The 17808-nt window shown below is 34.4% G+C and overlaps 1 protein-coding gene across 7 annotated transcripts in view; it reads right to left on the bottom strand.

The window, feature by feature from the left end:
* The window catches only part of ATF7IP (activating transcription factor 7 interacting protein), a 138251-nt gene that overhangs the window by 90741 nt on the left and 29702 nt on the right, over positions 1–17808 (bottom strand). Inside the window, exon 1 of one of the 7 annotated variants that reach the window (XM_012447632.3) lies at positions 5199–5254. The exons of the other annotated variants lie outside the window; for them this stretch is intronic. The gene's annotated coding sequence lies outside the window, so the exon portion shown is untranslated. Of the gene's footprint in view, positions 1–5198; positions 5255–17808 lie in introns of those variants that run through there. 7 annotated transcript variants of the gene reach the window in all.

Here is a 17808-nt window from a genome sequence, read left to right as displayed (position 1 = left end):
TAGCTTACTCCTCCTTCTCCATCCTTGACTCCTAAATGAAAAGATAAGTATAATCTTGAATCTGATGTTTATTATTCTCAACCATGCCTTATAAATTCCCCCTTTAATTAACAACTTGAAAAACACCCCTTTTATTGCACACCTTGAAAGGAGAAAAAGAAACTATGCTTATCAAGGAATAATTATATGTCAGACACTATAACAAAACATAACCTTTTCTCACTAGTTTATGTGATAATTTATATAATTTCAACTTTATGTATCATGTGAGTTAATAAATCAATAACTATGCTGCTACCAATAACTACACAGATAGTAATTTTAACTTGATAAGGTAAACTAGACACCCAATTCAGTACCAAGTTGTTTTCTGCAGCACAGGCACCCTTCTTATGCATTTCATCCTCTTAAGTTTTGATACCATTTTAACAGAATGTTGAGCAATCATCTACATGTATCTTCCACAGTTGTCTTCTTTAGCTTTTAAAAATGGAGATGTCATTTAAGATCACCAGTAAAACCAATCTATTCAGTAAATGGGACCTGAGAGTAGACTCCCTCCCTAGTTTTACCAGCCAGCTGACTGCTTCAGGTATTAGCTACCAGAGTATTACCAGCAGCTTTCTAAGTATTAAATTATCTTATCCTTAATTTAACATAGCAATTAATAGCAGAATTCAGTCAACAAACTAAGAATAGAAGAGGATTTCCTCAACCTGATAAGGGGCACCAAAAAAAAACCCCACATCTATTATACTTAATGGTAAAAGACTGCAATCTTTTACCCTAAGATCAGAACAAGAAAAGATAATCTGCTCTCATCCTTTAGTCAGTATTGAACTAGTTCCAGACAGGAGAATTAGGCAAGAAAATGAAATAGAAATCAAACAACTTTTTTCGTTTGTTTTTTGAGACATGGTCTCCCTCTGTCGCCCATGCTGGAGTGCACTGGCACAATCTCGGATCACTGCAGCCTCCACCTCCTGGGTTCAAGCAATTCTCACACCTCAGCCTCCTGAGGAGCTGGAATTACAGGCGTGTGCCACCATACCTGGCTAATTTTCATATTTTTAGTATGGATGGGGTTTCACCATGTTGGCCTGGCTGGTCTCAAGCTGCCAACCTCAGGTGATCTACCTGCCTCAACCACCCAAAATGCTGGGATTACAGGCAGGAGCCACCACACACAGCCAAAAGTCATATAACTTTAAAAAAAAGAATGATTTTTATCTACAGATGAAAAAAATCTCATATATAGAAAATAATATGAAATCAACTAAAAATTTATTAGAACTAATAAGAGTTTAACAAGGTTGACTATAAGATTAATATATAAAAATCTATTGTGTTTCTATACCCTTAAAACAAATTATCCAAAAATAAAACAATTTCATTTACAGTAATATCAAAAATAATAAATTTAGCCAAGAAGTACAAAACAATATTCTGAAAACTATAAAATATTGATGAAGAAATTAAAGACATAAATAAATGACACTGCATACTCATGAATCAAAAGACTCATATCCTTAAGATGTCAACATTCTTCAAATTCAGCTTCAGATTCAAGACAACCTCTATCAAAATCCTAGCTATTTTCTTTGCAGACACTGATAAATTGATCCTAAAATTAATATGAAAATGCAAGGGTCCCAGAACAACCAAAACAATCTTCAAGAAGAAAAATAAACTTGGAGAACTCATATTTTGTATTTTTAAAAGTTATTATGAAGCTACAGTAACCCAGAGAGTATGGCACAACTAGCAAAATGACAGACATATCCCAGGATGTATCTTGAAACAGAAATAAACCCTCACTTTTACAGTAAATTGTCTTAGATGAGGGTTACAAGATCATTCAATGGGGAAAGAACAGTATTTTAAACAAACAGTGTTGGAAAAACTGGATAGCCACATGCAAAAGAATGAAGTTGGACTTCTATTTCTTGCCATATACAAAAATTAACTCCTATGAATCAAAGACCTAAATTTAAGAGCTAAAACTAAAATGTTAGAAGGAAACACAGACATAAATCTTCATAAATTTGGAACAGGCAATGGTTTCTTAGATATGATCCAAAGAGAAGAAGCAACAAAAGAAGAAAAAAAAAAAAAGTTTAACTGAATTTCATCAAAGTTAAAACTTTTTGTGCTGCAAAGGAAACCACTAAAAAAGTAAAAAGACAATTTACACAATGGACAAAAATATTTGCAAACCATATACCCAATACGAGAATTTTATCTCAAATATATAAAAACTGTTAAAATTCAATAATAAAACACCAAATAACCCCTTTTAAAATGAACAAATGAACAGGCATTTCCACAAAAAGGCCTTTATAAGCCAATAGCTCATAAGCAGTAAACATCATTAGTCATCAGCAAAATGCAAGTAAAAACCACAATGAGATAACACTTCACACACACCAGGACAGCTATAATCAATGAGACTAATGAGTGTTGCCAAGGATGTGAAAAAACTGGAACTTACATACAATGCTAGTGGGATTTCAAAAAGGTGCAGCTGTTTTGGAAAACAGGCAGTTCCACAATACATGAAACACAAAGTTATCATACGACATCATATGACATCATACAGCACAGAAATTCCATTCCTAGATATATACCCAAGAGAAATGAAAACATATTTCCACACAAAAACTTGCAAACAAACGCTTTATAAAAGCACTACTCATAATGGCCCAAAACTGGAATCAACCTAAATGCCCTGTGACTAATGAACAAATAAAATGTGGTATATCCATACAATGGAATATCAGTCAGCCATAAACGGAATTAAGTACTGAACAAGCTACTACATGCATAAACTTTGAAAACACGCTGAGTGAGAGAAGCCAGACATGAAAGGTCACATACTGAATAATTCCATTTACAGTATTCCTCCCCTTATCCAAAGAAGATACATTCTCAAAACACAATGAATGCCTGAAACTGGATGGTACTGAACCTTATATATACTACGTTTTTTCCTATACATACATACATTTAACTTATAAGTTATGCACGGTAAGAGATTAGCAATAACTAATAATAAAATAGAACAATTCTAACAGTATACTATTCATCGTGTCACAGAAGTATGATAGGATAGTTCTTACTATAGATCTTAGCAACCGCAGCATACGATTTTTTTTGTCTTTCTTTTATTAAGTCAAAAACTAATCTTTTCACTTAAAGGAAGCACTTTACAGATTCTCTTTGGCATATCCAAATTGCCAACATCACTACTCTTTCACATCGAGAACGTTATTAAGTAAAGTAAGGGTGACTTTATGACAAACATTGCAATACCAGCACAGATCTGATAACCCAGACATGTCCTAAGTGACTAATGGGTAGGTAGCGTCTACAGTGTGGATACGCTGGACATAGTGGACAAAGGGATGGTTCATGTCCTTGGTAGGACAGAGGAGATTGGCATGAGATTTCATCACACTACTTAGAATGGTGCCAAATTTAAAACTTATGAATTATTTATTTCTGAAATTTTCCCCTTACTATTATCCCACAGGTGACTACAGAGAGCTAAACAACAGAAAATGAAACTGTGGAGAAGGGGGGACTACTGTATATGAAATGTCCAGAATAGGCAAATCTATACCGACAGAAAGTGGCTTACCACAATTGCCTAGGGTTGGAAGGCTTAGGAGAAAATAACGGTTGGCTGCTAAAGGGTACAGGATTTCTTTATAGGGTAATAAAAATGTTCAAACATTGATTGGGGTGATTACATAGCTCTGCGAATATGATGAAAACCACTGAATTATACACAAACAGGTGAACTGCATGACATGTGAATTGTATTTCAATAAACTTGATATTAAAAAAAAGAATAGCAGAACTTCAGTTGAGTATTTTTCATTTATTTTAAACCTAAACCCCTTTACTGGGTCACACTTCCAACATAGACAAAACAGCTATACCAAGATAACTGAGTGTTGTTTTATACTTTACAGCGTTCACATTTTTTTAGCCAACAAGTGTATCAGTAATTATACTGCTGGTAAAAGTGTAAAGTATGTGTAAAATGGCACCAGGCTTGTTTTCTTATGTCCTCATCTTGGATGAGCTCCTTACTCATTTTCCCTGTCCTAACTGGTACATAATTCTACAGTATGCTCATCTTGCAGGATTGCCGTAATGAGCATAACATACTCACACAAGATATTTAAAAACAAAAAGCAGTACTAAGCGTGATACAGGTGAATTCTCCAGAAGCAAATAATAACAAAGTCTTCTACACATGGAAAATGCAATTAACTATCTTTTATCAGAAAGGCTATAAAGTCTTAAGTGAAACAGAAACCTCTTTTATTATAAAATGGTACTATAACCAGAAGGCCTTATATGTAATTAATGATGATAAATGTTTTTAAATGAGGTATACTTCTTGAACTTTCTGAAGTTATATATGGCTTTGTCACACTTTATCAATATTGTTTTTATTCACATGGCATGTTTTGCTACCATTCTCTGTATTTGCCAATGCTCTAAAGGTATCCTTTTAGAAATTTTCATTATAAATGGACTCTAATACTACATTAATGTATTATTTAATGGAACACTTTGACATTTTTTATCAAGTATCTAGTACAAAATTATTACTCTTTCAAATTTTAATCTCTGTCAAATCTCAGGAAAAATTAAGACATTTTAAGTGTCCAAAGCTTTGATATTAGAAAACATCTAAAATATGCTGAGATCATGATGATGTGCTTCTGAGGTCATTTCACAAAAGAACAAAAAAATGAAGTATTCTAGTATAATATTAGTGAACTACGTAGTGTTGGGCACACAGAATACAATTAAGTATTGGCTAGAAGAATGATGCGCTATATACACATAACTGACATCTAAAATAATTCTTACATGAAAAAACTATTCTTTTAGAAAGCAAAGATAATAATCTAGAACGTTTTAACAGACTTGTAAACTAGCATGCTGGCATGTTTACACACAAAAAGTAATAAAATATACCCACTTATAAGTTGCCTAACAGAGGCAAAACACAGCACCATTAAAATTAATCAAATACACAAGAGAGGCATTTTTCAGCCTTTTATAAAGCTTGCTTAGTTTGATTTCCCATTTCAAAAATAAAATGCCCTTTTAAAAGAAATCTACCTTTGCTTCTTACTACATATTGATGAAAACCATCTTTAAAATAAAAAACATACCCCAAAGGGAGCCCCCTGCAGCCATCTTATCAGTTCTTTCACAGCAACAGAAACTGAAATACAATTTGCATAGTCACTGTGGTTGGCTAATAAAAGCAGTATCATGTAACCAATCAGGAAGACAGAAATTAGGCAGCCATAAGAGAAGAAATTTTAAATCTGCCTGGCAACAGCCTAAAAATAGAAACAATATGCTAGCAGGAATCTTGGAATAGATGCAAATATAAAAGCAAAACTACCAGCAAAAACACTATTTTCTTGGAAAAATATGTGCCTTGCATTTCATCTCCTAAAATATTAACTTGACACCTTATAGGTGTCAATTAAAGAAATGAATGCTAAGCTAAACAAACGGGCCACTGTCAAGAAACATGCCATTGTGCATAGTGTGTGTGGGTGTGTGTGGGGGGGGGGGGTGTCTGTGTATACATCCATACCTATATATTTTAAGTGTTTTTCTATTTTCGGGAGAATCATAAAACACTTAAACCATAGTACTAACACATTCAAGGCTCTCTAAAATCTCAAATTCTGAAGAGTACTGCATATTTCCTAGCACATTTTTCTGCAATTTTATGACTCAATCAGATTTGTTGATTTAAAAAAAAAACTGTTGAATATGTACTAAAAATACAAAGCTTACATAATTTACCAAAGCAGACTTCAAAATAAAGTAGGAAGTATGCCTTAATTTTTTTAACACAAAATTCTTTCCACAAGAGTAGTATCTTATACACAGTAGGCATTCAATAATTATTTTCTCAATTAAGTCAAAATAATTTCTATCAGTTAGAAAAACAAATTATCTTATGATCATGTCAAATAAACGTTAAACATGCACACAATAATCTGTTCAACACTGCTATTTTTGATTTTTCAATTTTGCCTAAAATGGAGCAATGTTAAAGTTGACAATGCTTGAAATTTCTTTTACCCAGATAACAGAATGCATTTCATCATTCTACCTTTCCAACCTAATAATGCTTAATAGGCATGTCTCTCTGTACAATATAAATTTACTTTGGAGTGGCCAAATTTTAATTCCTAAAGATGGCAAACAATGTATAGTCTAACATAACAACATGAAGAGGATTATAGGTCAGCAGGAAATAACCAAACCAAACCAAACCAAAAAATAAATAAATAAGAGAAAACAAAAAGAAAAAAACACCTTTTAATTTCAAGAATTTAAATTATAGCTGCTGAAATGAATGTCTGGTTTGACAGCCAAGTCATGTTAAAACCAATATCATTTATTAAAGTACATGTTCTATGCATTTCTTATATCAAATCCCCTAGTAGTGTGTTTTGATGAAATGAAAAATTAATTTTAAAATGTTTTCTTTGGTCACTACTTGTTATCTAAAATGTAAAATGAATTCATATATTTGACACTATGAAAGCCTAAACACTTACTATAAAAATTATATGTAAAGGACTTATTTTAATCATGAAATAACAATTAGAAACAATCCCGTTAAAACATATAGGATCACAGAACCATTTTAAATAACAAAATCTCCATTGAAGGAAGGGTAAAAATTAAATGAGCAATCCATTGATGACTGATACTCTTTTTAACCAAATATTTAACAGTGGTTAGATTTTAAAATTAAGTTTAACCAAGCTTTTGACAACATAAATACTGCTATTTTAAACATTGATCTACATGAAAAGTAGCTTAGTTTATTTTACTTATTTTTTTAAATGTTACATTCACATGCAACAAATTTAATCACAATTATATCTAAAATATTTTAAAATAAATTGTGTTTACTTATACTATTATCCTCATTGCAATGGAAAGCAGTATTAACAAATCTATGAGTCACAATTAGTGGAACAGCGTGTCACAAATATATCCAATTTTATTAACGAAGCACTATAGGCCAGGTGCCATAGCTCTCGCCTGTAACCCCAGCACTTTGGCAGGCTGAGGAAGGCGGATCACTTGAGGTCAGGACTTTGAGACCAGCCTGGCCAACATGGCGAAACCTCTACTCTACTAAAAATACAACAATTAGCCAGGCGTGGTGGCAGACACCTGCAGTCCCAGCTACTCAGGAGGCTGAGGCAGGAGAATCACTTGAACCCAGGAGGCTGAGTTTGCAGTGACCTGAGATGGTGCCGCTGCACTCTGCCTGGGCAAAAAACCGAGACGCCGTCTCAAAAAATTAAAAAATAACGCATTACAAGTGAGAAAATTTAATAATCCCAGATATCAAACATCACTTTAAATATAAGTCTTGGCATTTCATGTTTTCTTTATTAAATTAGTTTTAATGTTTTAAAAATAATTTTTGCTTATACTGGCCAGTTTTGTTTCAAGAAAAGCAAGAAAGCATGATGCTCACAAAACATTATTCCAAGCAGTTACACATCACATACTAATCCAAATTTGGGGGACACTGAATAACCAAGGCACCTTAGAACAATTAGTACAACAACTAAAATGCCTTACAATAGTTTAGAGAGAGTTCCAGGAACTTCACCTTGAATCTCTATCTTCTTTCCCTTCTCTTGCCCCTACCCTACTAAAAATCCACAGGAGTTTAAAGTGGCAGCTGAGATGTCTCAGTGCAGTGGTTCACGCCTGTAATCCCAACACTTTGGGAGGCTGAGGTGGGAAAACTGCTTGAGGCCAGGAGTTCAAGATGAGCCTGGACAACATAGTGAGACCCTGTATCTACAAAAAAATTTAAAACCTTAGCAGAGTGTGGTGGTGCACACCTGTGGACCCAGCTACTCAGGAGGCTGAGATGGGAGAATCACTTGAGCCTGGGAAGTCAAAGTCATGGTGAGCTGTGATTGTGCCACTGCACTTCAGCCTGGGCCACAGAGTAAGAGATGCTGTCATTAAAAAAAAAAAAAAAAAAAAAAAAAAAGATGATGATGAAAGAAAAAGGACCTTTAATCCTCTTCCATATTATGGAGAAAATTCAAATTCCTCTTTGTACCAACTATTTACCTTCCATAGCAGAGCAAGATTGCTGGTTATCCCTCCTTGTAGATCTAATTAAAATTATTTTTAATCACAACTTTTCCAGCCAATTCTATTTATAAATCTACATCTTCCTTCAGTTAAACCTTTCAAAGAAACTTACACTTTTGACAGCAAGATCTGTACTACTGGGCATACAACAAAGAATGAACCAGCACATCCTCTGGCAGCAAAAGAAAAAATAACATTTCCACTCTAAATTTTTCCTAGCAACAATGCCTAAGAATACAATCTACTTGTTTCTGGCAAATGTTGGCAAAACTTAGTTTCATAGGTTGGGCTGTTAAAAGCTATTAACAAAAGTTTAATATATTTTAAGAAAGCACAGAGTTCTTTATCCAAAACCAAGAATTACCACTTAGTTTCATCTTTTAGAACCTGAAAAAATCTGTAGAGTTCTGACCAAAAATACTATACTTTGTAAACTCTCTTGACCTCCTAATCATCGTATCAAATGAGCCAATGTTCTCCATCCCATCTACAAATATACTGACTGATCCCCACAATCTTCTGCTCTCAACTAAACCTGTTCATACGAGTTGTGCTTGTTACTAAACTTAGTTGTACATTTTTTAAATAAATTACAGAATACAATTAAATTTTGTGTAAACTGATGAAATGTGAGTGCAAAAAAAGAAAGTTGTGAAATATGTAACAGTAAGAGAGACAAATGTGTGCATACACACACACACACACACACACACACACACACACACACACCAGAGTATGACAGACCTTAGGTAAATCATTTAATGTCTTTAGGTCTAAAACTTTCCATCTGAAATATAAGGAAATTAAATCAGAATACCTTAAATGACCTTTCAGGTTTTTTTGCCAATAACATTTTAATAAATTATACTTTAAAATGTACTGTTTAAGCAATAATAAAGATAGGTTGATTTACTCATGTATTCAATATTTATCAAATGCCTACATGGTCACGATTATAGGACAGTTTTTAAGCCATTCTAAAAAAATGATGTGATTAAAAGTACAAGAAAATAATCTAATAAAGTGTTCCTGAGTGTACATTTTAATGTAAATGTGGAAGAGAAATACAGCAGTAGTACAATGTATGGATATTTTCCTACACGTATCACCATGAAAATTAGGAGAAGTTCTCTTGTTTTCATGAACTGCCATGTCTCCATTACAGACTGTTTAGTCCTAAAAAAAAAAAAAAAAGGCTTCCAAATGTGTAATTACAAAGAATATGCCCATATTGTCTTCCTGATAGGGTTAGTATTACCAATGTTCATGAGCCAGATTTCTGAAAACTGACTTCTGTATTTAAAAAAAAAAAAACACTCAAATCCAAGTGAGATGGGAAAAATAGAGTATGCCTTTCTTTCCTATCTCAATTTCAATTGCACTTCTGCTCATAACCCTATTTATAATTCAGTTATAGCCACAAGACTTCACAAGTAGTTGCTAAGCAACAGCAGCATGCTGAGTTCAGGGCTATTGGAAATCTGGCTCTCTGCCACATGAAAATATTTAACTGAGCCTAGAGCCTCCAGAATTTAAAAAAATAAAAAGAAAGAGGAGGAGAGAGAGAAGGGGAGAGAAAAACTCCAAGGAAATTCAGTGATAAATGCAGTAAGCCACCAAGTACATATAATTAAGCTCTTTTTGAGGGTTCACAAATTCAGATCTAGGACCTTATTTTGGCATTTCCAAATACCATATTTCTCTTCTAAATTTTTAATAATCTTTTCTAATGTTGACATAAAGAGTCTGAAACCATTTGACTGGTAAACAGAAAAAAATTCGATCAGCCACCTCACTGTTAACGACTTAACAATCAAATCAATAAATATACCGTGCAAAGAACGGTGCTTAAACAGACCAGAAGAGCATGGGGCCTGATTGTTGACTATGTCAGATCATTAAGGCCAGGAAACAAGAAACTATATATTTTCTTCAAATTCATTTATCCCCATATTCCTGGTTAACTTCTAAGAGACAAAATCAACATTTCTACCCCAAACTTCACTGCTTTTCCATTTTAAACACCTCTAATAAAATTTTTAAAGCATATTAGGAAATTTATTGACAACCTAAAATGGGCAAAAATTAAATTAACTCATTTCTCAAAAGAAATTGAAAAGACAATGTTTCAACATTCATTCACTGATAAAAATTAAGTACTGATATAAATAAAAATTAAGAACACAAAAACCACTCCTTAAGCTCATATAGATCATTTCAAGCTAAGAAGAAATTCTGTAAAACACCACAGACATTTCTCTTAAACACAAGAAAACATCATAGTAATAAAATGCCACAGACATTTCTCTTACAAAAACAAAGGGTATGATACTATATTCGATACGTTGTGAAAATCTTGAGCAAGGCACTAAAAGCTCAAACAGGAGTCGGAAGATACAATGAAGAAAACATTCAGGTCAGGTGCTCATGACTGTAATCCTAGCACTTTGGAAGGCAGAGGTGGGTGGATCGCCTAAGCTTGGAAGTTCAAGACCAGCCTGGGCAACATGGCAAAACCCCGTCTCTACTAAAAATACAAAACATTAGCCAGGTGTGATAGAATCCTAGCTACTCAGGAAGCTAAGGCAGGAGAATCGCTTGAACCCTGGAGGCAGAGATTGCAGTAAGCCAACATCCTGACAGAGGGAGACTCTGTCTAAAAAAAAAAACAAAAAACCGGGAGCGGTGGCTCACACCTGTAATCCCAGCACTTTGGGAGGCCGAGGCAGGCGGATCACGAGGTCAAGAGATCGAAACCATCCTGGCCAACACGGTGAAACCCAGTCTCTACTAAAAATACAAAAAAATTAGCCGAGCGTGGTGGCATGCGCCTGTGGTCCCAGCTACTCGAGAGACTAAGGCAGAAGAATCGCTTGCATCCAGAAGGCAGAGGTTGCAGTGAGCCGAGATTGTACCAAAGCACTCCAGCCGGGTGACAGAGTAAGACTCCGTATCAAAAAAGAAAAAAAAAGAAAAAGAAAAAAAAATCAGAATGGCAAGAAAAATGTATCTAGAAACACTTAGGTGAAATTGTGAAATATTAGAGCTATCTTATGAAATATTAGAGCTAAGACTCAATGTGAAAAAAAAATCAGTTCTTCCTGGATAAAATTAATTACAAGTATTGTCAGAGAGGTGACTACAGAGAGAAAAGGAGATTCTTTTTTTCCTTTTGTCACCCAGGCTGGAATGCAGTGGTTCGATGTTGGCTCACTGCAACCTCCATTTCCGGGGTTCAAGCAATTCTCCTGCCTCAGCCTCCTGAGTAGCTAGGACTACAGGCACCCGCCACCACACCCAGCTAATTTTTGTACTTTTAGTAGAGACAAGGTTTCACCATATTGGCCAGATTGGTCTCCAACTCCTGACCTTGTGATCTACCTGCCTCAGCCTCCCAAAGTGCTGGGATTACAGGTGTGAGCCACAGCGCCCGGCCCAAGAAAAGGAGAATTTTAAAAAGTAACTATATCCGGCATGGTGGCTCACGTCTATAATCCTAACACTTTGGAAAGCTCGAACAAGAGGATTGCTTGAGCCCAGGAGTTCAAGACCAGCCTGGGGCAATATAGCAAGACCCTGTCTCAACAAAAAATTTAAAAATTAGACAGGTGTAATGACACTTGTCTGTGGCCCCAGCTACCTGGGAGGCTATGGTGAGAAAATCACTTGAGCCCAGGAAGTCGAGGCTGTAATGAAGGTAAAACCAGCACTGTGGGAGGCCAAAGTGGGAGGATCATGAGGTTAGGAGTTCAAGACCAGGCTGGATAACATGCTGAAACCCAGTCTCTACTAAAAATACAAAAATTAGCTGGCTGTGGTGGTGGGTGCCTGTAATCCCAGCTACTCGGGAGGCTAAGACAGGAGAATCGCTTGAACCTAGGAGGCGGAAGTTGCAATGAGCCAAGACCACGTCATGGCACTCCAGCCTGGGTGACAGAGCAAGACTCTACCTCAAAAAAAAGAAAAAAAAAAAATCTGTAAGTGAAAAAATGCTAAAAACAGGAAAAAAAATTGAAAATCAAAAGTAATGAAGAATGTTTGCCCTCTCAGATGTGACAGCATATAACAAAGCATTATCATAAGTACACAAATATGAGTACAACAGAATAATTATCCAAAAGACAGACACAAACAATAAAAAAAAATGTAACTATGATAGAGAAGCATCACAAATAAGGAAGAAGGGCCAGGACTGGTAGCTCATAACAGCAATCTCAGCAATTTGGGAGGCTGAGGCAGGCAGATCACCTGAGGTCAGGAGTTGGAGACCAGGCTGGCCAACACGGCGAAAACCCATCTCTACCAAAAATACAAAAATTAGCCAGGCATGGTGGTGGAGACCTGTAATCCCAGCTACTCAGGAGGCTGAGGCAGGAGAATCTCTTGAACCCGGGAAGTGGATGTTGCAGTTAGCTGAGATCACGCCACTGTACTCCAGCTTGGGCGACAGAGAAAGACTCTGTCTCAGACAAAAACAAAATGAAACAAATAAGGAAGACACAGATTTTGAAATAAACAGTTGAAAATGGATCAAAATAGCAGTTAAGTGCAACAGCAAAGAGACTAGATAAAAAATATTAGAAATATTCAAAGGCACAGAAGGTACTACAAGTAACCACAAGTCATGAGAGATACTTGAAAAAATGTCATAGTGATATGAGATCTGTATCCAGAATAAAAAAGAAAACCTCTTAGTGAATAAAAAAGACAAACAGTTGAGATAAAAAATAAAGAAACATGAACAGGCAATTCATAAAACAACATATACAAGAAAAGACATTCAACCTCACTAATAATCAAGGAAAGACAAAACAAAAAGAGAAAATACATTTTTAAACATCAAATTGGCAACTATTTGGGGTCAGCATTAATATAAAGAAGTGTTCTTATGTACCACAAGTAGAAGAGTTAACTGTCACATTTATTTTTAAGGACAAATAAACAGGAACTGTTCATCATTTTGACACATCAAAGGCCCTTTAAGGTATCAATATAACAATGTACCAGCATGTTTTACAAAGGAATGAATATATCAGGATGCCTGCTGCTACACTATCATAGTAAATACAAAAATAAAACCCTTAATATCCCAGGCATTAAAAAAATACATCTGAGAAATATTATCAAGCATACCAAGAAAGCAGTTGCAAAACCCTTAGTAATAGTGCAAATCCTAGCATCAGACATACCTTTTAAAATATTAATCCTATTATTTCCCAGTTATCTATGGAAAATATATATCTCCTCCATGCCTCAGTATCCTCATCTATGAAACTGAAATGTCTGTCTTCATAGAAATGTTATGGGAATTAAATGACATAATAAATAGAAAGTACTTAGATACTGTAAGCAGTCAATAAATGTTTCCTGTTTTTATGCCATCACATTTTAAAATACACACGCAAATCTAAACATGTATACAGGCATGTAAGTGATATTTTAAAGAAGGATAAATGTCAAACTAGTTAAAGTACCTCATTTTATCACAGAGATAAGGAGATACAAATACAGACTTTCAATTTAGACCTGATATACCAGTATGAATCATTACATGAAAATACATTCACGTAATTGGTATTTGAACAGTTAAGTTCCTCAGACATTCTCTCTTCCATTCTAGTGCTAAGTCAGGACAGCAGTGACATTTGTGAATGCAGCTAGAGTAGTAACTTATACAGACACTGCCCCAGGAGAGACAGGGAGGCTACCATCCAAAAGACAAATTACCATCATATCCCATGTGCAGCAAGTACCACTTCCCACCACTCACAATCACCTGAACCATCGGCATCCAGCCAAAGTAAAACAGGAAATCCCAAATACAAAAATGAATACATTTGAGAATTAAAAAAAAAAAAGGTCAGGTTCCAAACCCCACAAAAAACGCTATCTAATTAGTAGGAAAATAAACAGAAGACATTTTAAAATAGTATATCAAAAATCATCTAACTATATGAGATGCTATTACACCCACAAGAACAACAAACACATAAGAAATATACCCAGAAGCAAGAACTTTCACTTAACTTTCTAAAAAAAGAAACAAGAAAAAAAGGAGAAAAATAAATTTTTGGTTTTTTTTTAAATCAGCAAAGCTGAAAAAATATACAAGATTTCCAATAATAAAGGCCTACTGAATCCCAAAACAGACTAAATTAAAACAAGCAAAATAAAACTTTTGACACCTAGGCATACTGCAGTAAGATTTCAGAAAATCATTATAGGAAAATACTAATAACTTAGAGTATCATTTAACTACAGAAGAGAAAGAATTAAACTGGCATCAGACTTGTCATCAGCAATACTGAAAGCTAAAAAAAAAAATACCCTCAAAATTCATGGGAAAAGTTATTTTCACCATGAAATTCTATAGCTAGCTAAGCTAGTAATCAGCAAGAGAGAGGAAATAAACATATTACTTCTGAGAAAAGACAGAAAGCAGAACCTTGCTAAAATGATTATATATAAATATAAGACAAGACAGCAGAAGACCCTATGAAGGAATTCAGATAAGGAAATTAGCAAAGCTCCAAAAAACAAGTAAAACTCATAAGCAGGCTGAAATAAGTGAGGATCAATCATCTTTAAAATAAATACGTTGTTCATCCCAGACAACTGCAATACATAAGTTAACAAATTAATAGGCTGCAGAATATGGGCCAAAAATAAAGAAAATTATCAATCAGGGAAGAACCTGGTGGATTTCAAGCTATGTAAAACAACAAAAATATCATTAGATATGCACTATAAACAAGAGACACGCCTTAGAATAACAGCATAGAAAGGCTGAAATTGAAGGATAGAAAATGATATGCTAAGCAAATGGTATACCTAACTAAAAAAAGGTTAGGCATACATATAAAACCTATATATGACATATAAAAAAAATTCAAGTTGAAAGTCAAGTAACAGAACAAAAAAAAATATGTTCTATTGACAAATCAGGTTTTTATCAGGAAGAAACTAACAAATTCACAATCAGAGCTAAATCTATGAAAACAAAAGTAATAAGGAATGAACAACCCATTAACATGCCAGAAAAATAGAAAATTAAATAGAACTTTATACCCAAATAAACCCAAATAATAAATTTTTCACAAATACAACGTACATTAATAATGTCCATGTATATGGTGACAAGAAAATCTTAACAAATTCAAAGACAAAAAAAAATCATACAAAGCTATATTCTCTAGTCATAACGTACAATATACCAACAAGATAAAAAAAAATCTTCTTATAAATTTAAAAAAAACTTTTAAGATTTAGGAGGAAATCAGTGATAAAATAACAACAAAATACTAACAGAATAGGGAACATACTAACAACCTAGGGAAATCAGCTAAAATGATACTCAAATTAAATGTGAGCCTTAAATGCATATATTAACAAAAAAACACAAACTCAAAAACATTAATAAAGGCAAAAAGGTATACTTGCAAAGCATGAATTATAATAAAAGCAGAAAATTATGAGAGAAAACAAAAGAGCAAGCAATCAATGAACCAAAAGCCAGTTCTTTCAAAAGACTATTAAAATGGAAAACCTTGCAAGAAGACAGAGACAAAGCATAATAAACATAAAGAACAATATAAGAAATTATTAAGGAAACATAAATATAAGGTAATATAATTGTTTCCAGTATTAAAGTATATTAAAGGTTATCAATGAACATAGGGGAAAGATTGAGGTATTTTAACACAAACTCAAAAAATCCGACAGCTCAAGGTAGCTGCCAAAAATGCTAATGCGAAGTTAAACTACAGAACAAATAGCCAAGGAGAAGGGAAAAATTTTTAGAGTATTATGTTTTGTTCTGAGCATCACAGATAAAGAGGGACTTTTAACAACTGTGAGACAAACAATAGGATGACCATACTAAAGAATGCTCTGGAACAGTATGTTGTATGAGGAAATTTTGGGGTAAAAATGGAGGATATTTAGCCTAAAAAACCTAAGAAAATTTTAATGAGCTTTCTTTAAATAGTGCACATTTGTCATGTAAAAGAGATATAAGAGAAAGAGAGCTACAGACAGACACAAAGTGGGGTCTTTATTTATTTTAAAAATAAAAATAATGAAAAGCAACTTCATCTCAAAATCAGCAAATACTAACTTGTTTGGATGCCCAACAAAAGAAGGAACTGCCTTATGAAATCAGAGACTCTCCCTTCTGTCATTAAAAATGTTGAAACATAAACTAGATAATTACCTGTCAGGCATATCAAACGGTAGGTTCCTGTGCAAAGTACAATATTAGAAACTACCTGACCACTTAGGTTCATTTCATTTTGAAAATTTTCAGATTCCACATTGCTTGCTAAATATATTTTGTTTCTTAAGAGGAACACAAACACTTTTTTAGGAACTAAATTTTTATACTTCAAATATTTGATCATTCACACTCAACTTCAATAGTCTCAAAGACTATAAACCTTTATCCTCATGACTTTTTTTGTTTTTTTTGTTTGTTTGTTTGTTTTTGAGATAGAGTTTCACCCTTGTTGCCCAAGCTGTAGTGCAATGGCATGATCTCAGCTCACTGCAACCTCCACTTCCCAGGTTCAAGAGATTCTCCTACCTCAGTCTTCCCAGTAGCTGGGATTACAGGTATGCACCACCACATCCGACTAATTTTTTGTATTTTTAGTAGAAACAGGGTTTCACCATGTTAGCCAGCTAGTCTCGAACTCCTGACCTCAGGTGATCCCCTAGCCTTGGCCTCCCAAAGTGCTAGGATTACAGGCATGAGCCACCACGCCCAGCCATCCTCATGACTTTTATCTTTGTTTTACACACTTCTTTCTTTGGTTATTCATCTATATACAAAATACAACTCTGTCCTACTTTCCCTCATCTTTCTTTGCTATGACCTCCAACCCTAACAGCATTCAATAAATTCCTATTTTTGTCTATCAACTCTTTCTCTTTGTCTGTATGTAAAAACCAGCCCATCTCAACTATCTTCCTAGCCCAACATTCCCCTAACCAATATAACAGCTCAAAAGAAGTTTGAAAAACTTTTTCCTAGTGTTTCAGATGTGTATGTCTTCCACACTGAGAAGCATGACCTTCTCCCCACCCAACCTCAAACACATTAATCAAAATTGATTTCTTGCTACTATCACCATTTTGTCAATTATAGTAAAATTGTTTACTAAGATGAAACACACACACACACAAACATGTTATGTTTCTATACTTTAATAAAATATATAAGATTTTTTTTTTAATCCAAACAACACTGTCAAAAGGCAACAGGTAACGAACAACTCCTGCCCCTGAAACATGAATGTGGTTTCTATCACAGCTGGCCCCCAGTTTTAAAGTATACAACCATGTAGCAATAAATGACCACACTTTCAGAAACTAGAGAACTGGAAGTCCCACCTAAAAGTAATACTTTATGGTTACAGAAAGAGCCTGCTGCTTGACTTCTAAAGAGGGAGGCAAAGAGCAGAGAGCTGCCTAACATAATTCCTTTCTTTGATACACTTCTCTAAGCTAACCTTACTACCACTCTTCACTTTACTCTGCTACTCAACTCTTCACACCCATCCTCCAAAAATTATTACAATCAGTAATATATCTCTGGCCATACTGATATGAATGAACACA

This window comes from Aotus nancymaae, unplaced genomic scaffold (assembly GCF_030222135.1).
Source record: "Aotus nancymaae isolate 86718 unplaced genomic scaffold, 86718_ANA_hifiasm-v0.15.2.pri h1tg000016l, whole genome shotgun sequence".
Taxonomy (NCBI): Eukaryota; Metazoa; Chordata; class Mammalia; order Primates; family Aotidae; genus Aotus; species Aotus nancymaae.
This window is presented reverse-complemented; position numbering and strand designations above follow the sequence as displayed.